Genomic DNA, 17327 nt, shown 5'->3' with positions numbered 1-17327 from the left:
GAGCTTAAACTTAAATCTCTCCGCATGACCAGCTGGAGTAAGTCCGTAAACCACGACATGCAGAAGTTATGCCCTATTAAAGAAATATAATATTGCCCATGTGAAAGGTAAAATTATCTCAAGAAGATGTTTCTCTCTTTTTAATTCTCAATCCTAAGGTTAATTGGCAGCAATTCGTCTTCTCCACTCTTCTGTCTAATCCGCTAATCTCTTCCTTTCCACATATGAGCTTTACGTCATCTCTGATCTGTCTTGAATATTGCAGTCTAGGTCTTCCTCTTCCTCTTTTACCTTGAATCATTCATTCCATGGCATTAACTACGAAACCATTGTGCTTATAGAGATGGCCAATTAATTGGTCTCTTCTCTTTCTTATTGTTGCTAAAAAGGATCTTTTTTCACCTATTCGTCGAAGAACTTTCTCATTGGTAAGTTTTTCTGTCCATGAGATCTTTTCCATCCTCCTCCAGCACCACATCTCAAATGCTTCCAGACGTTTCTTATCACATGCACTAATAGTCCACGTTTCTGAGCCATACAAAGCCACACTCCAGACATAGCACTTAATAAATCTCTTCTTAGTCTCCATATTTAAATTCCTTGATGTTAGTACGTAGTATCCTTTTCTTGTAATAAGCAATCTTTGCTTGGGCAATTCTGCTCTTTATGTCGAGTGAACTTTTCCCATCTGGAGTAGTGGTATATCACTAATTCTGATGTCGACTGCAATATGTTGGCGGTTGCATACCATAATTTCGGTCTTTTTTGTATTAATGTTCATGTTATACTTATCTCTCAATATCTTATTTATTCCTATTAATGCCCTTTGTAGTTTCTCTTCGTTCTCCTCTATGACAGCTGTCATCAGCAAATCTTATCATTTTGATTTCTACTCCATTTATCCCTTCCATATTCTCTTTATATTCCTCAATGCCTTTCTCAATATACAGGTTGGACAGCACTGGTGACATCCCTGTCTTACTCCTTTCGTTATATAAGCCTCCCATACTTCACTATTTATATTTATGATGCCTCTTTGGTTGTTATAGAGTTCATATACTATTCGTCTAAAATCTAGACCAACACTAGTCAATCTTCATTAACATATTCCAGTTCACATTATCAAAAGCTTTTTCTAAATCCACGAATGCAATAAAGAAAGGTTTTCTTACGTCTAACATTTTGTATATAACCTGTCGTAACGTTAGAATAGCTTCTCGTGTGCCTCTATTTCGTCTAAATCCAAACTGATCTTCAGCCGAATGTGGTTCAGTTTTATTGCTTATTCGGTTATATACTATTCTTGTCAATATTTTTGAAATGTGCGATAGCAGACTAAAGGTGCGATGTTCTTCACATTTTAGAGTTCCAGGTTTCTTTGTATATAGATTATGAGAGGCCTTTTAAAATCTTCTGGAATTTCTCCGGTTTTATATATTTCCGTGATCAGTTTAAAAATATAGTCGCGTGTTCTATCATCCAGTCTCTGTATCATTTCTCCAGTTAGTTCATAGCATCCTGGTGCTTTATTAACTTTCAGTCCTTTCACAGCCTTAAGATATTCTTCTTTGGATAAAGAGGGTCCCAGTTTATCACTTGTAATGTTGTCTTCATTTTCAAGGTCATTTATGTCAGTAGGATCTTCTTATAATGTTTCTATGTATCGCTTCCATCTATCTTTCTCCCACTTCTTTGCTCTCAGAAAACAGTTTCCCTATTTTCATTTAATATGCTGTTATTACGGCCAGTGACTGTTCTGAATTGTTTCTTAATCAATTCATAAGCAGTTTCCATGTTTCCTTTCTCCACTCTTTCTTCTATTTCTTTGCATTGTCACATTATATATTCTTCCTTAGCCTTCTTTGCTTCTCTGTTGACTATGTTTCCGAGTCTTTTATAGTTTCTGATTCCTTCTTCACTCTTTGAGATTTTGAATTTCCTCATTTCCTCTATAATTTCAAGCACTAATCTGTAACCTATGGATCTCGTGCTTGTTTCGTCGTTTTCCCCATTACTTGATTTGCAGCTTCTATCATAGAGTGTTTAATGCCCATCCATTTCTCATTTATTGCACCATTGGGCATTTTTGCAACTCAAGCCATATCAATGATTGAGGATCCCATAGGAAAAAAATCCCATATTGCAACTAGTAAGAAACATCCTGGCAAAAAATGAGGTGCAAATAGACGATTCGATCACAATATCCGATCCAATAGACCAGACTGTAGGTGTACTACAGGGTGATCCTTTAAGCCCTCTCCTTTTTAACGTCGCAACACATGCTGTCATACAGGCAACGAAGACGGCAGGCACAAACATTTATATGTATGCAGATGACATGGATTTAGTGTTCAGATCAGTACCTGCTCTGCAGTTGGCATTTGATTGGCTCGTGGAGTGGGCTAAAACAAATGACCTTCATGTAAACAGAAGTAAAACCATGACTATGACCTTTAGGAAAGGAGGCAGATATTCAGCAACTGATGTGATCTGTTTGGATGGAGAACCACTAACCAGTGTGAATAAATTTAAATACCCCGGAATAACACTGCAAATACAAGGAACCAATTTCACAGCGCATATCAAACAAAGATTAACATCAGTAGTGATAGCTATTGATGACATCAAATATGTATATAAAATAGCACCTGCAACAACCTACGGCATCTCCAGTACTTGGCAGAATCTGTTAGCAAGAATCTTAAAGGATGTGGGGAAGGTAAAAGTAACATTTTTTAAAGAGATCCCTATGTTTGTCGAAATTTACGTCTTCGAGATTGGTGTATGAGCTAACTAGGGAAATGATGTTTTTGGAGGAAATACGGTACAAATTATCTCTCTCTCATCAACTCCAGCATACCAAAGTTTATTTCGCCAACATCGAAGAAAGAAATTGGAAATGTGGTTGTACTTTCTATATTACGGAAGTGATGATAAACGACAAATGGAAGGAAGCCAACTACGATTTACGTCACGTAACAACAAGACTAGCTGTGCATGGTTTTCATTTCAAAGTACGCTCCACGACGAAGTATCACTCGCCAAATGAGGGATGCATGTGTGCTTTGTGGGGGAAACAGTGTGATTGTTATCACGTACTAAGGTGTACAGGAAGAAAAATTCTTCTAATTAGGTTATGAATTGAATGATTTTGTTTATTCATTGTATATGGCAATTAGCTGCAATAAATATATATTTAATACTTAACAACAATACGGGCTCAAATATCAAATTTATCACATGTAATATTTAGAGTTCACACTCGCTTGGCGATGACGGTATTCTTTAACTCTTTAAACAGACTGAGTTACAGTGAAAGTTATTATTCAAGTAGCGACGAAATTATTTTTTCTAGAATGATAGCTGCGAACAGTATAATGTCAGCGGCTGACCCGTGGGATCGTTCTGCAGGCGGGAGGTTTATTTAAGCAATATCTTCACAAGTGTTTGCAGTTCCTGTGCTGTTCGTTTTAAAATGCATTGTTCTACTTCAAGCTATTCTCTTCCTCTGCAGTACTGGCGTTCTTCCAAAAGTCATCTTAAGAGGCGTACTAGAAGTCTTCTCTTTTTTGTAGCCCTTGTATGCAATATCTTTTCCCCGAGCGATCAATGCCCGCAGACGTGCGCCAGAGAGGGAAGGGGTCGTTACTACTCTATGCAAATCCAGCACCTGGCACGCGAGACTCCTCCTGGCGTGCTTAGCGTTCATTAACAACAGAAAAGAGCGCTGTTATTGAGTAGAAATGTAGAGAATATCTGTCCTACCTCAGAGAAACGTGAACGCTTCTTTCCGTAATGAAGACATTCCAAAGAAAACATTCGTTCTGCTGCACCCAAAGTCAGTATTTTGTTCGCGAGTGCTCACTTACTAGCACAAGAATCCTGCTTCTATGATTGTTGCTTATTGAAAGAGACCGGATTTTTGAGGCCTAATAGCTTAGAATGAGTCGACGCCGAAGTGTAGGGGTAGAGTGCCTGCCTATTACCCTGAGGCCACGGGTTCGATTACCGGCCAGTTCAGGGATTTTTACCTGGGTCTGAGGGCTGGTTCGAGGTTCACTCACCATTGAGGAGCTACCTGACGGTGAAATAGGGAGCCCGGTCTAGGAACCCAAGAATAACGGCCGAGAGTATTCATAGTACTGACCACACGACACCTCGTTATCTGCAGACCTTCGGGCTGAGCAGCGGGGTGTCCGGACATTTCGTACCACGGACATTCCGTACCACTTGATTTTTGAGGACATTTCGTACCACCTAGCCGTTATCCACCCTGCGAACGGTTTTCCCGTAATCCCCAAATATTTACGCCAGGACAATCCGTACCACTTGTTGTCAAATTTTAATTCTATTTCCACACAGGCGGTTGTAATTAGCCTGTAGGCACACATTAGAAATCGGAAACAAAAATAATTTACACATGCTGAAGAAAACTTCTATATTTATGTTTACGTAAATATTATCGTAAGAAAGTAGATTTTTCGAAGTATAAATCCTAAAAGAAAGCAATACAACAGAAATATACGTCGTGTTCGGGCGCAATGTGCCTGGCGAGCATAAGGATTGATAATATTAATATTATTGTGAATGTTTATAAACTACTGTATTATTTCATTATCAAGTAAGCAAAATGAAAGATTCGACGAACTGGCCGACATGGGCTTGAAGGTCACATGGAAACAGCAAACTACTGAACGGTGAAAGTAGCTAGGTCCCCGCGAATGGCGAATACGAGATAATTAACACGTGTATCAATCAGATAAGTTGAGCCTGACGGAATGTTAATATCAGTAGTGGTGTGGAGGCTTCTGCGCCAGTAATGGACAATGGATATACAAATGGATACTTTCATTAGGGTATCGTTTTTACTTCGCAATACTTCCCACTCTTTCAAGTGGTACGGAATGCCCTCTCCTAAATATTTTAAAATCATTAGCTGACACTTCGCAGGTAATCAGCCGATCAAGTGGTACGAATTGTCCGGTGGTACGAAATGTCCGTGGTACGAAATGTCCTAGAACCGAGCAGCGGTCTCTTGGTAGGCCATGGCACCGCGGAGCTATTGCGTCATGGAGTTCTGTTTTGTTTAATAGTTTAGAATGAAAGTATAAGTAAGCAGCAAGTATCTTCCAGCCAACCCAACGATTCTGCGCTGACACCTGAATCAATATTAGGGATACGGCTTAATTAGAACCCCTACAGGTATTCATCTCACGTACGTAACTATTGAAGGGATAGACGCAGCTTGCTAAGTAAGTTTGCATTCTAAACCAGTAGTGTTTATAAATCCGGACTCTGCTTATTACACTAATGATCGATTTAGAACGATACGTTACTGGACATTTGTGCTTTGGTAGGGTTAATGTTCACGTGACAGCATCTTACAACTCGCCCACTCATGTTCGGTAAGTGGGTGTCACGAAATTTTGTTCTCGGGTCAGCAGAAATCACTCTTCAACAATAAGCAATGCGTTTAATGTGAACATACAGTTGCAATGGTAAGTCCTTGGACTACCTGGTTCACACAGAACACTATACATCAAATCATCTGCGCTCTGAATACAATCGTGAGATTTCCCTCCTCATGGATGCGGGGAATAAGGATTTGAAATTAAAAATACTCCATCACATACCATTTTCCTAAACCCGACATTTTATTATTTATTCCACTATTTGAATAATATTATAAATTATTTTATTTAATAAGAGTTTATAGTAATGTTAAGTAGTTTAATGGAGTGAATTCTTACATTTTAATTTAATTGTAATAATGACAAAATTAGTATACGTGAAGTGTGGTATATTTAGTGTGTGTTAATTTGTACAAAATAAGTAGGCAAATCTAATGTTTGCCTGTTTATCAAAAACATGTCCCTTTGAGTTATATTTAAGGTCGGGCCTGCCCCGTGATGTAGGTAAGTTAACGGCCCGTGGTATTTTCACCGAGCAAAGATAACATAATAATCAGTCTGTTAATTGAAGGCTGGAATGAATGATTTGACGAAACTTTGAATGCCTCTAGGTAATAAGTAGAATTTAACTTCTAAGAAAAAAGGACTAGAAATACATTCTGAAACCTTGAAACCAAGGAGACGTTTAGAATGACATTATATTTGCCGTTTCCGTTCATATTTCATTCTAGCAACATTCTCGAATATCATTTAATTGTATCTGCCACTCATTAATCATTGCCTAAGAGGAGTGCGACAGGTTTCGGCTGCCGGCACAATTCCTATCCTTGCTGCTAGATGGGTCTTCATTCATTCCATTCCTGATCCGGTCAAATGAGTGGAAACTGACTGTGTATTTTCATTTGCATTATTATGATTATCCTTCTTTCTTTCTTTCTTTCTTTCTTTCTTTCTTTCTTTCGTAATCTGTTTACCATCCAGGGTTGGTTTTTCTCTCGGACTCAGTGAGGTATCAAATCTTTACCGCCTCAACGGCAGTTTCCAGGAGCTTGAGACTTTGGGTCTGGGGAAAAGACTGTGGAGGAGGACCAGTACCTCGCCCAGGTGACCTCACCTGCTATGCTGAACAGGGGGGTTGTGATGGGAAGACCGGTAGGGATAGGCAAGGAAGAGGGAAGGAAGCGGCCGTGGCATTAAGTTAGCTACCATCCCGAAATTTGCCTGGAGGGGAAGTGAGAAGCCATGGAAAACCACTTCTAGGATGGCTGGTGGGGGAATCACTCCCTCTACTCAGGTAACCTCATGAGGCTGAGTGGACCCCGTTTCATCCCTCGTACCACTTTTCAAATTTTTCGTGGCAGAGCAGGAATGGAACCCGGCCTCCGGAGGTGGCAGCTAATCACACTAAGCATTACACCACAGAGGGGGACATTATGATTATTATTGTTACTATAATTATCATCACCATCATCATCCAGCCCTGTGGTGTACAGGTAGCGTGCCCGTCTCTTATTCCAAGGCCCTAGGTTCGATTCCTGGCCACTTCAAAGAATTTAATTCTGGAGTGAGGAGTAGAATGGGGTTCACTGATATAATGATAAGATTTTCTCAAGCTCTTACATTAGTGTCCAAACGTTAAGTATAAGTTAGAGTAAGCAGGGCAACAGGAAATATACCGCAAATAGCACGACATATCCCCCTACCAACCTTACATGTTCGCTCTGTATAGGAAAGGAGTGTTCCCTGTTTTGCGTAGCCGCAAGGTAAACACATCCAGTGCCTGCGCCCCATATTCCCTCAGTCGTGTTTGCAATGTTATAGTATGCGGAGCGTAGCCCCGTGGTGAACGTGGCAACATAATGGCACAACGACGCCATTTAGACCCCGTTTTGCAGGGTAGAATACTCGGACGCCTGGAAGCAGATCAGACACAGACCGAAGTCGCCGTATCCTTGAATGTGCCACGAAGTGTCATTTTCATCCTTTGGAGACGATTTCGAGACACAGGAGATGTATTTTTATTTTTTTTTAGGTTGCTTTATATAGCACTGACATAGATAGGTCTTATGGCGACGATGGGAGAGGAAAGGGTTAGGAGTGGCTAGGAAGGGCCCGTGGCCTCAATTAAGGTAAAGCCCCGGCGTTTGCCTGGTTTGAACATGGGAAACCACGGAAAACCATCTTAAGGGCTGCCGACAGTGGGGTTCTAACCCCACAGGAGATGTTAGTCGTAGGCCAGTACCAGGTTGACTAAGGGTAGCCACCCGACAGTAGGACCGATATCTGGCCTTAACCGTCCGACGAAATCGTAGTGCAACTGCAAGACAATTGACGGCGGAGCATGCAGCCGTCTCATGGGTTGCCGCTTTTACGCCAAACTGTGTATCCGGAGGCTCAGAACAGCCGAGATATTTGCCCGACGTCCAGCGGTGTGCCTCCCGCTCACTCAAGCACAGAGACGGGCCTGTTTACTGTGAAGCCGTCAACATCGAAACTGGACCATGAATGAATGGAGGCATGTGCTTTTCACAAATGAATCCCGCTTCACTTTTCAGAACGATTCCCGTCGCATATTAATCTGGAGAGAACCGGGTAGCCGATACAACCACAGGAACATCGTGGAACGGGACCAGTATGGTGGCGGTGGCGTCATGTGTGGGGCGGCATCATATTGAATGGCCGTACGGACCTGCACATCTTCATGGGTGGTCCGAGGAACACTGTTAACGCTCGAAGATACAGGGATGAGGTACTGAGACCACATGTTCGACTCTTCAGAGGTGCGGTTGGTCCAGACTTCCTCTTAATGGACGAGAATGCCCGACCGCACCTCGCTGCTCTTGTGGATGAATTTCTGGCTGGGGAAGACATTCATCGCATGGACTGGCCAGCAAGGTTTGCGGATCTGAATCCTATAGAACGTGCCTGGGATGCATTAGGGAGGCGAATTGCATCCCGTCAGCCTCCACCAAGGACCCTCCAAGACCTTCGCATTGCCCTTTCGTAGAAATTGGATCGACTGCCACAAGAGCTCTTGGACCATCTCATAGAGAGCATGCCACGTCACTGCGAAGCATATGTGGCCGTTAGGAGTAACCATACACCCCATTAACAGCATATTTTGTTGTGGAAGGCATTGCCTAGTTTTGTTAGTTGTTGTCAAAAGTGTAACTTAGCAATCAGAACCTTGCTGACACTGTGTTTTTTTTTTGTTTTTTTGTTTTTTGACAAGTTGTTTCACATATGGTGTGTGAGTCAGCTTCCATTTATTCGCAATCCGTCTGACATTCCTATCAGGCGGTATGGCCTCGTTTAGTGATTATGCTTAACTTTTGAAAACTAGTGTAGTTAGAGTCTCGCTGCGGATGGGGGCGATACTTCCTCTTAAAACGGTAATGACCACCCCACCTTTTGTTACAAGAAGAAAGCGCACAATGGGAGGATGACGCTACTGACTTGGTATAGATAGACGGACACTGGTTGCCATAGTTGCAACACTGGTGGGAATTTCTTTTTTACTAGTTTCTTTATGTCGTACCAACACATAGGTCTTATGGCGACGAAGGGATGGGAAAGGGCTAGGAATGGGAAGGAAGCGGCTGTAGCCTTAATGAAGGTCCTGTCCCAGCATTTGCCAGGTTTGAAAATGGGAAACCACGGAGAGCCAATTTCAGGGCTGCCGACAGTGGGGCTCGAACCGATTATCTCCAGAATATTGGATACTGCCCACACTTAAGCGACTGCAGCTATCGAGCTCCGGTGGGATATCGATGACAGATAGATACTGAACCCAAAAACCAAGCCATGTTAATAAATTAATGTAAATACTATGAACAACTGATACCTTTTCTCATTAGGTTCTTGGACATCAGAATCGTTCCCTCTATTTTAAACAGAAAATGGGAACACAGTGCCGGAATGAACGTTTGTTGATGTTGAGACGGCGAAGAAAAGTATTCTCGAATTATCTGGCACTAGAGTGTTTATAAAATGTTCGTCGTGTAGAAATCACGTTTATCTACCGAGTAATTTGAGCTTTCCTAGAAGATAGTGATCTTCGTCGTCAAACGTCTATATTATTTCCTGTCTGTCCAAAGCAATGGTAATGAAAGTTCTTACGTATACGAGTATTTGGTGAACATCGTGACATCTAAAACTACCCCATAGCAGGTGTTTGAGCCGATATGGATCGAGGTGCAAACACGGTGGTATGAGCCGAGCTGAGCCGAGGGGTATCCTGCCTCGCAGCACGGGGTTCTTTTTGATAGATAAGGTATTACACATTGCTGGAATACGTACAGAAAAGGACCTTTGGGTGAGAGAAAGCCGGGAGTAAGGAATATGGAATAGGCTCTTCATTCTGATAGTACGGAATGGGACATGGAGAGGGAATAAAAAAACTGATTCTTGAGACCTAAATAAACTTTACCTGCTTTGTATAGTATCTTTAGGTTGACTACTTTCCTCCCAGCAGAAACAGTTTTGAGTTTTAGTTTCCCTAGCACTTGGTTGGTGTTTACGTTGTGAAAGGCAGGGACCCTGGCTCTGACGATAGCACACAAGAAAGATTGAACACGATCATACCAGTAACTTCCCAGTTATTAATTTTATGCTTGTGTCCCAAGTCACGGAAGCAAGGCTCATAGTGCCTCTTCTTTTCTGTATCAGCTTGTATGGACTGCTTTTCATCCCACTCAAATCTGTCTGTTGGATCGATAATGACGTCTTTGCTGGATTTCCCATCTTTGATTACAAGGTCCATTCGTTCCATTGAACCTTCAGTTGACGTTCAGGCTGTTTCTTCATATACTTTGAACTGTTGTGCATTTCTAAAACTGTCAGCTATCCTTCTTCTGAGTCTATGATGCCTGTTGTTTCGTAAGAGCAGAAACTAAAGAACGTGAGGGAGAGTTTCCTTAGACACTATACTGGCATTATAAGCCAGACGACAAATAAACAGTAAACAGCTGGAATCGTAAGAGTAAGGGTGCTTATTATATTATTCTATAGAGAGATCACAAATACTGCATATCTACTCTATCGTAGACTGGATATTTCTATTAATACGTTACATGTCTGGCATCTTAATGGTTCTCTTCCGCACCTCCATCAATTTTATAACCGTATAGCAAGGTTTACGTAACACTAATGGTTAGTTTTCATGTGTTTCTGAGATCAATTTTTAAACTGTAGCCGATAATAAACACGAAGCCGGAAGCAAATAGAATTGTAGTATAAACACTGAACTGTTTCAAACGCGACATAAAAATAACCTGGGTTGAATGGCAGTGAGCGGAATAAATTAAAAAATAGCGAGCTTGCCACAGAAACTTTCCTACAGTGAGTTACAATCAAATATAAAATATTTAAAATGGTCTAAGGGAAATGAACGCATCTTTCTCAGCAGCCGAATGACTGAATTGCAATAATGATCATAATAATAGCAAAAAGTTACAAGCTGGTCTACGATGAGTAGGAATGTGTTTATTATTTTATTTTTTGAAATTCAGCATATGTTGATGAGAGAACACAGTGCTGCAGTGTTTAACAATGTTGCATATTTAATATTTCTTGCGCGACTATAAATTAAAGTCCATATTTTATGCATGACCATTGTGAATGTGCACGCCGGAGTAAAGCGGAACTGCCATTACGAATGCACATGATCATACACGGTCCATGATCGCAGCCGTTTCCTCTCTACACAATACAAATACTGACGGGAGATAAATTTTCGCTCCCGAAGTTGTAGTTGATTTCCAACCGAAAGAAGTCTAAAGTTTGTTTTAGAACTCAAGTGCACTTCGAATTTAACATCAAAACTTTAATATTTCAATAGATCAGTTACAAATTCCATTTTGGATATAATATATTTTACTAACCAGTAAACTCTTAAACAGTGTTCGTGAGTTGTGGCAGTTTACTACTGCCAACTGTTCTGTTTCAGTGTGTATATACAAGATGACCCTCCAGTCCCGTACTTTCCACTGTCCCGCGTGCACAAATGATGAGCGGGATGCCTGGTCGCTATTGCAAAGGAGCGCTACAACATACTGTATTTCAGATGTGAAACAGAAGAATTTTTTAATTGACTTTACGTCGCACTGACACAGACATGTCTTATGGCGACGATGGGATGGGAAGGGCCTAGGAATGGGAAGGTCGTGGCCTTAATTAAGATACAGCCTAGTGTGAAAATGGGAAACCACGGAAAGCCATCTTCAGGGCTGCCGACAGTGGGGCTCGAAACCACTATATCTCCCGGATGCAAGCTCAGAGCTGCGCGCCCCTAACCGCACGGCCAACTAGCCCGGGAGGATGTGAAACAAATAGCAGTCATTTTACTACACATATTCTATACTACACATATTCTATAACACACTACACATACTACATATATTCTATAACAGGGTGTATTTGTAAATGGGCTAATACTTGTACTACTACTGAATGTATTCATTCCTTCCCTGAAGGGCGAAGCGGGCCTCCTAGGCGGTGACGCCGTCTCTCAGGCCAGGAGATTTGTAGCGGAGAAGGAGATGTGTGGGGAAGATGAGAGGGTTGATGTCCGTGGCTTATACTAAGAACTGTCCTGGCATTCGCCTTACTGCAGGAGAATGGAAAACTACGGAAAACCGTTCTCAGGACAGTCGAAAAAAAGGTGGGGGGGAACCACCATCTCTCCATCTTCCGAATACAGAGACATAGAGCCACTGTAGAGCCACGGCTACCCCTCCTTTGATTGGTGGCCGGTCGGAGTGCAGAGCTGTCGGACCACGGACCAGTCGTGGCCACACGTAAGCCGAGACTCACTCTACCTCCGCCGACCCGAATGAAAACATTTAGTAGTCATAGTCTTACTTCTCACGTACTGAATTGGCAATATGATGTATAACCACTCTAGAGAGTTCTCAGTTTGAAAATAAATTCGCTTGGCCTCTAAATCCATAATATATCTCAAACAAAAGTTCTTCAAAAATTGAAGTAGACAGCACAAGAGTGGAGCAGTATATACCGTGACTGGGAATCTGCTCATCCAGTGGGGTGAACCCTGCTCGACTGGTGGTCATGGCCGTTAAGATGTCAGGTCAATATGGTCTGACACCGTGGTTAGCCGGTTCGAGTCCCGTTGCTAGAAAAGTTCTTCACCATGAATGTGTTGGTCAGCACGGTAGATGTGATGGTATACAATTTCTAATGACTAGATTGTGTGCTAAAAGCCTTGAATCATTCCGAAACCTCTCGGCAGTGTTCATGTGGAGTGTGAGGTTAAGACGCCGTTGATGATGATTAATTCGTCGGATGGAGACTTTAAGCCTTGAGCAAAACCCCTGTGCTATTTGACAGGAGTAGGCTATGTGCCGGCACCGGGTTTCATCCTCTCTCTCTCTCTCTCTCTCTCTCTCTCTTCCTGCTATCACGTATCGCATCATCCATTTCATCGCATTAACTCCTCTGATGTGGTTGGCGTTAGGAAGGGCATCTGGTCGTAAAGACTCGCCACTTCATACTCGAGCCCGTAGAGAAACAGGAAAAGGCTTGGGCTTATATACACGAGCCATCCTATAGGTGATCAGCCAGACAAGTTAGTTAGCAATAAATAATATGAAATCATTTTATTATTATTATTATTATTATTATTATTATTATTATTATTATTATTGTTGTTGTTGTTGTTGTACCGCTTTCCCCACACCCTGCTGGGGTCGCGGATGCTATCTGCGTCGTATAAGGCCCTATTTTATGGCCGGATGCCCTTCCTGACGCAAACCATATATGGAGGGATGTGTTCATTATTACGTCTTTCTGTGGTTATTGGGAGTGTAGGCTATCATCTTCATAGACACATAACATCGGGAATGTATAAGTTCATAATTATACCTTCCCGATAGTTATGTGTCAATGAAGATGATAGTGTTGGAGTTAACACAAACACCGAGTCCCAGAATTGGAGGAATTAACCAAACGCCATTAAAATCTCCGAACGGGCCGGGAATCGAACCCGGAACTCTCTGAGCTGAAGGCTCCGATGCTGACCATTCGGCCAAGAAGTCGGACATAAATCATTTGTTATTTATTTATTTATTTATTTATTTATTTATTTATTTATTTATTTATTTATTTATTTATTTATTTATTTATTTACGTGACAATTGTCCAGGGGCTTGATGAGCTCAGTGGTTTAGCTGTTGGCTTCCCTCTAGGAAATCTGAGATTCGAATCCAGTTCGATGTCAGAAATCACGTGGTGTCAGGCAGGGCAGGCGGCCGTGAAACCTCGCCAGAACCAAAATGAGCCTGGGTGGCTCCACGAACTGAGAAATAGCTGGGATAAACTGAAGAAAGTTTACAGTTGTAAAATTTGACTTGGCAATTGCCCACTACGTATCCACTCGTCTCTCACTTGTCATCGATATTGTCAAGAAAAAACCAGCGGGACAATTTTTCATTTTCTGAAGCGATGTACTGTAGTAGAGTGCGACATCCAGCAGTCTTCGTGCAACAAAGTAATTTCAGCTATAGCTAACTTTGCTAAAGTTTCCATTACGTGGTTTTTCGCAACAAATATGAACGCTTTTTTGACTGTTCTAGAAGTTTGCAGCGAATTATAGGAACGTAAGTTAATTCTGGATAGTATGTTTTCATCGCCGCTGTTAGAAAAACAGGACGATTCAAAAGCAATGGTAATAACAAATCACCAATTCTCATAACAAGGTTGATCGCACCAAGATCTTACGTAAACATAATAGCAACGAGCAGAGTGACAGGAAGCAACACTGGGGGAATAGAGGGAGAGGTTCCGTGGTAGGTACCAATAAAAGACCAGGACTACCATTCGATAGCTCAGATAAACAACTGAATTAGAATAATATCTTTGCATAGTACACACAGATTAATATAGGATCTAAAAAGCTCCGAGATAAACATGGATGAAGACCATTAATGCAATTCCTACTTCCATTAAAGAGAAGAAAGTTCGACAGTTCACAAATAAGAGGGGAGTAAGAAAGAACTACTAGCCAGGATTACTATCAATTTTCAAAATAGTTCACACATAATAATGTCATATAACATTGCTTTCAGAAAAGCAGACGTAAACTTTTCAAGGAACAACATTTTACCATGACATCAAAAATATTTGGCCACAATCTAAATAGAACACCTCCAGGGTGTTTTCAAAAGTCTAACAATCTAAATTATAGAAGGAGGGAAGGGAAAGAGGAAAACTATAATAGCAAGGATAAGAGAGGAAAATAAAGTAGGAATCCGACTGCGCAAGCTTGAGAGAGTTCATCCACCCGTTACTGTCCTTGTTTGAATGCTTTAGTGAATTATGTCGACGTTGGTCACCCCTGGTCCACATAAAAACTTTTCATGACGTAAAAATTTAAATCAGGAGAAAATAGTAAGAGTTAATGCATAGATCAAGGCCTTCAATAACTAGAGTGAATAAACAGCTGGCACGCCTGGAGGGCTTAGCTTAGAGTTCCAATAATTAGCATGTGGAATTTTTAGCAACCCCCACGAGGTCAGTAGCCCCTCCATACACACACACTGTACACAAGTCGATGCGAGGCTGGTTAGACTTTTTTTTTTGTTTTTCGGGGGGGGGGGGGGGCGAAGCCCGCTCCCCCCCCCCCCCGCGTGACCATCGACTCAGTCTGCATGGCCTCCGACATGCTATTATTTCTAAGAAGAAGAAAGAGATAGCAGGGAGGAGTGGGAAGTGATACAAGGAGTATCTGCCAGTTTCCGAGTCAGACTCGCTACCACGACAAGAGTTTGTGTTAGGTATATGGTGTTGAAGTATGATATTGAAGGGTCAGGGAAAAACCACATAGGCAGAAAGAAGAAAGAGCCTACATGTAAAACCTGACATCTTTTTGATAGCACATGCAAGGATGTGGGCTGGAAAAAGACCAGAGGTTGTGTTAGTTAGGAGCAGGTACCATGCACAAAACATAAACCAATTCCTCGCCGTTCCATCGCCTGGGGATCAGTCCGTCTGGGCACTGCTGTACTAGCGCGGACCTTGCCGGCTGCGGAACCATGCGTCGAGTACTACTAGGGCACGTCGCATGGCTCCACCTCCTTGGGGTACCTCGTACCCAGTCTCCGATCCCGGAAAATGAGGCCAAGCCCGCCGGGGCGGGGGCCTCCTGGAAGGGGGTGGGTCATGGCGCCGGGTCTCCTTCCTCTCTGCCCGTGCCGTGGCCCAGTAGACAGGGCAACTACGATACGAGGCCGGGTGGCCCCCCGAGCAGTTGGCGCACACCGGCGCCTCCCTAAGTGCTGCGCAGGCCGTGTAGTGGTGGTCACCACCACAGCGGTTGCACCTCACCTCGAGCCCACAGCTGACCTGACGGTAGCTCCACCTCAAGCAGCGGAAACACTGCAAGAGCTGCTGAGGGGGACGTTTTACTCTCACCTGACTAGCCCCTTGCATCCAAGGCTTGGCTCTAATTCCCCCCTCTCCAAAAGGAGACTTGGCACCAGGGACTGCTGGCTGCTGAACAATGGGACGAACCTGTGGCCCAAAGCCCAGACGCTAGCAGACCCGAGCCGACCCGGCAGTGACAAGAAGGACTGATCCCCATAATAACAAAAATTGCAAGGAAATGGTTATGATTGCATGACACCTATTCCTAACTAACACAACCTCTGGACTTTATCCAGCCCACATCCTTGCATGTGCTATCACAAGATGTCAGGTTTTACATGTAGGCTCTTTCTTCTTTCTGCCTATGTGGTTTTTCCCTGACCCTTCAATACCATACTTCAACACCATATACCTAACACAAACTCTTGCCGTGGTAGCGAGTCTGACTCGGAAACCGGCAGATACTCCTTGAATCACCTCCCACTCCTCCCTGCTATCTCTTTCTTCTTCTTAGAAATAATAGCATGTCGGAGGCCATGTAGATTGAGTCGATGGTCACGCGGGGGGAGCGGGCTTCGGGGGCCCCCCCGAAAAGAAAAAAAAATCTCACCTGACTGCCGCTACCCGCTGAGGTCCTCTCCTGATTGGCTCCTCGGTTGACTGCTGTCCTGTAAGCAGTCTTGGGTTGCGACTGGGCGGCCCACGAGGCTATCCATTATATATACGCACGGAAGCGAAGACTAGTATTTTCGAGAAGGTATAGGTGACGTAGGTAGTAGAAGGTAGACACAGAGCGACAGTCAGTATGTAGTGAGTTACGGGAGCGGAGAGACGGGTGAGCACAAAATATGATTAAACCAGTAATACGTGGAAGAGTAGATAGCAAAAGCAGGTTAGAATATTTAAAGTAAAAAGTAGATGATCCAGTAGAAGCGTAGATATGAAAATATATCCGGAGTATGTAGGGATGTAGATGCGAAGATTATTCCAGAAACTTGTAGAAACGTAGATACAAAGGTTATGGCAGGAGCACGTTACAAGCTTACCGAACTTTCTCGCTGCGTTACATTTTTAGCAGGCGTGGCGCGTCCTATATGTTCAGTGGTTCACTGAACACGTTGGAAATGGATAATTCTTCGTAAAATGATTTATCAGCAGCTTATTCCTTTAATTAGCCCTTTACATTCGCGCATGCAACCATCATTGACATCAATACTCGGTTGCTCTCCAAACCAGTGAAGAGGTTCAGTTTCAGGACTGAGGGTGAGGGCTGTGGGACGTAAAGAGAGAGCGTTTGGCGACGGGCTGTAAGGAAGAAGGAAAGTATGGCGTAGGTATCGCTGGCGGGTTGACCAGCGATAGAAACGAGCAGCCCCGAAATTAGCCGAACGTGTGGTTAAAATTTACCGTATGTGGTAGGTTTTGAAGGTTAAATTTCATGATTTTCTGGTTCTGATATAATTGATCGCAGTGAATCCGTATATTTCGGTAAGTACGGTTTTATAGAACCAGTAGACATGCGATTAATGAAGTGTT

The sequence above is a fragment of the Anabrus simplex genome, chromosome 7, assembly GCF_040414725.1.
Source record: "Anabrus simplex isolate iqAnaSimp1 chromosome 7, ASM4041472v1, whole genome shotgun sequence".
Classification (NCBI taxonomy): domain Eukaryota; kingdom Metazoa; phylum Arthropoda; class Insecta; order Orthoptera; family Tettigoniidae; genus Anabrus; species Anabrus simplex.
This window is presented reverse-complemented; position numbering follows the sequence as displayed.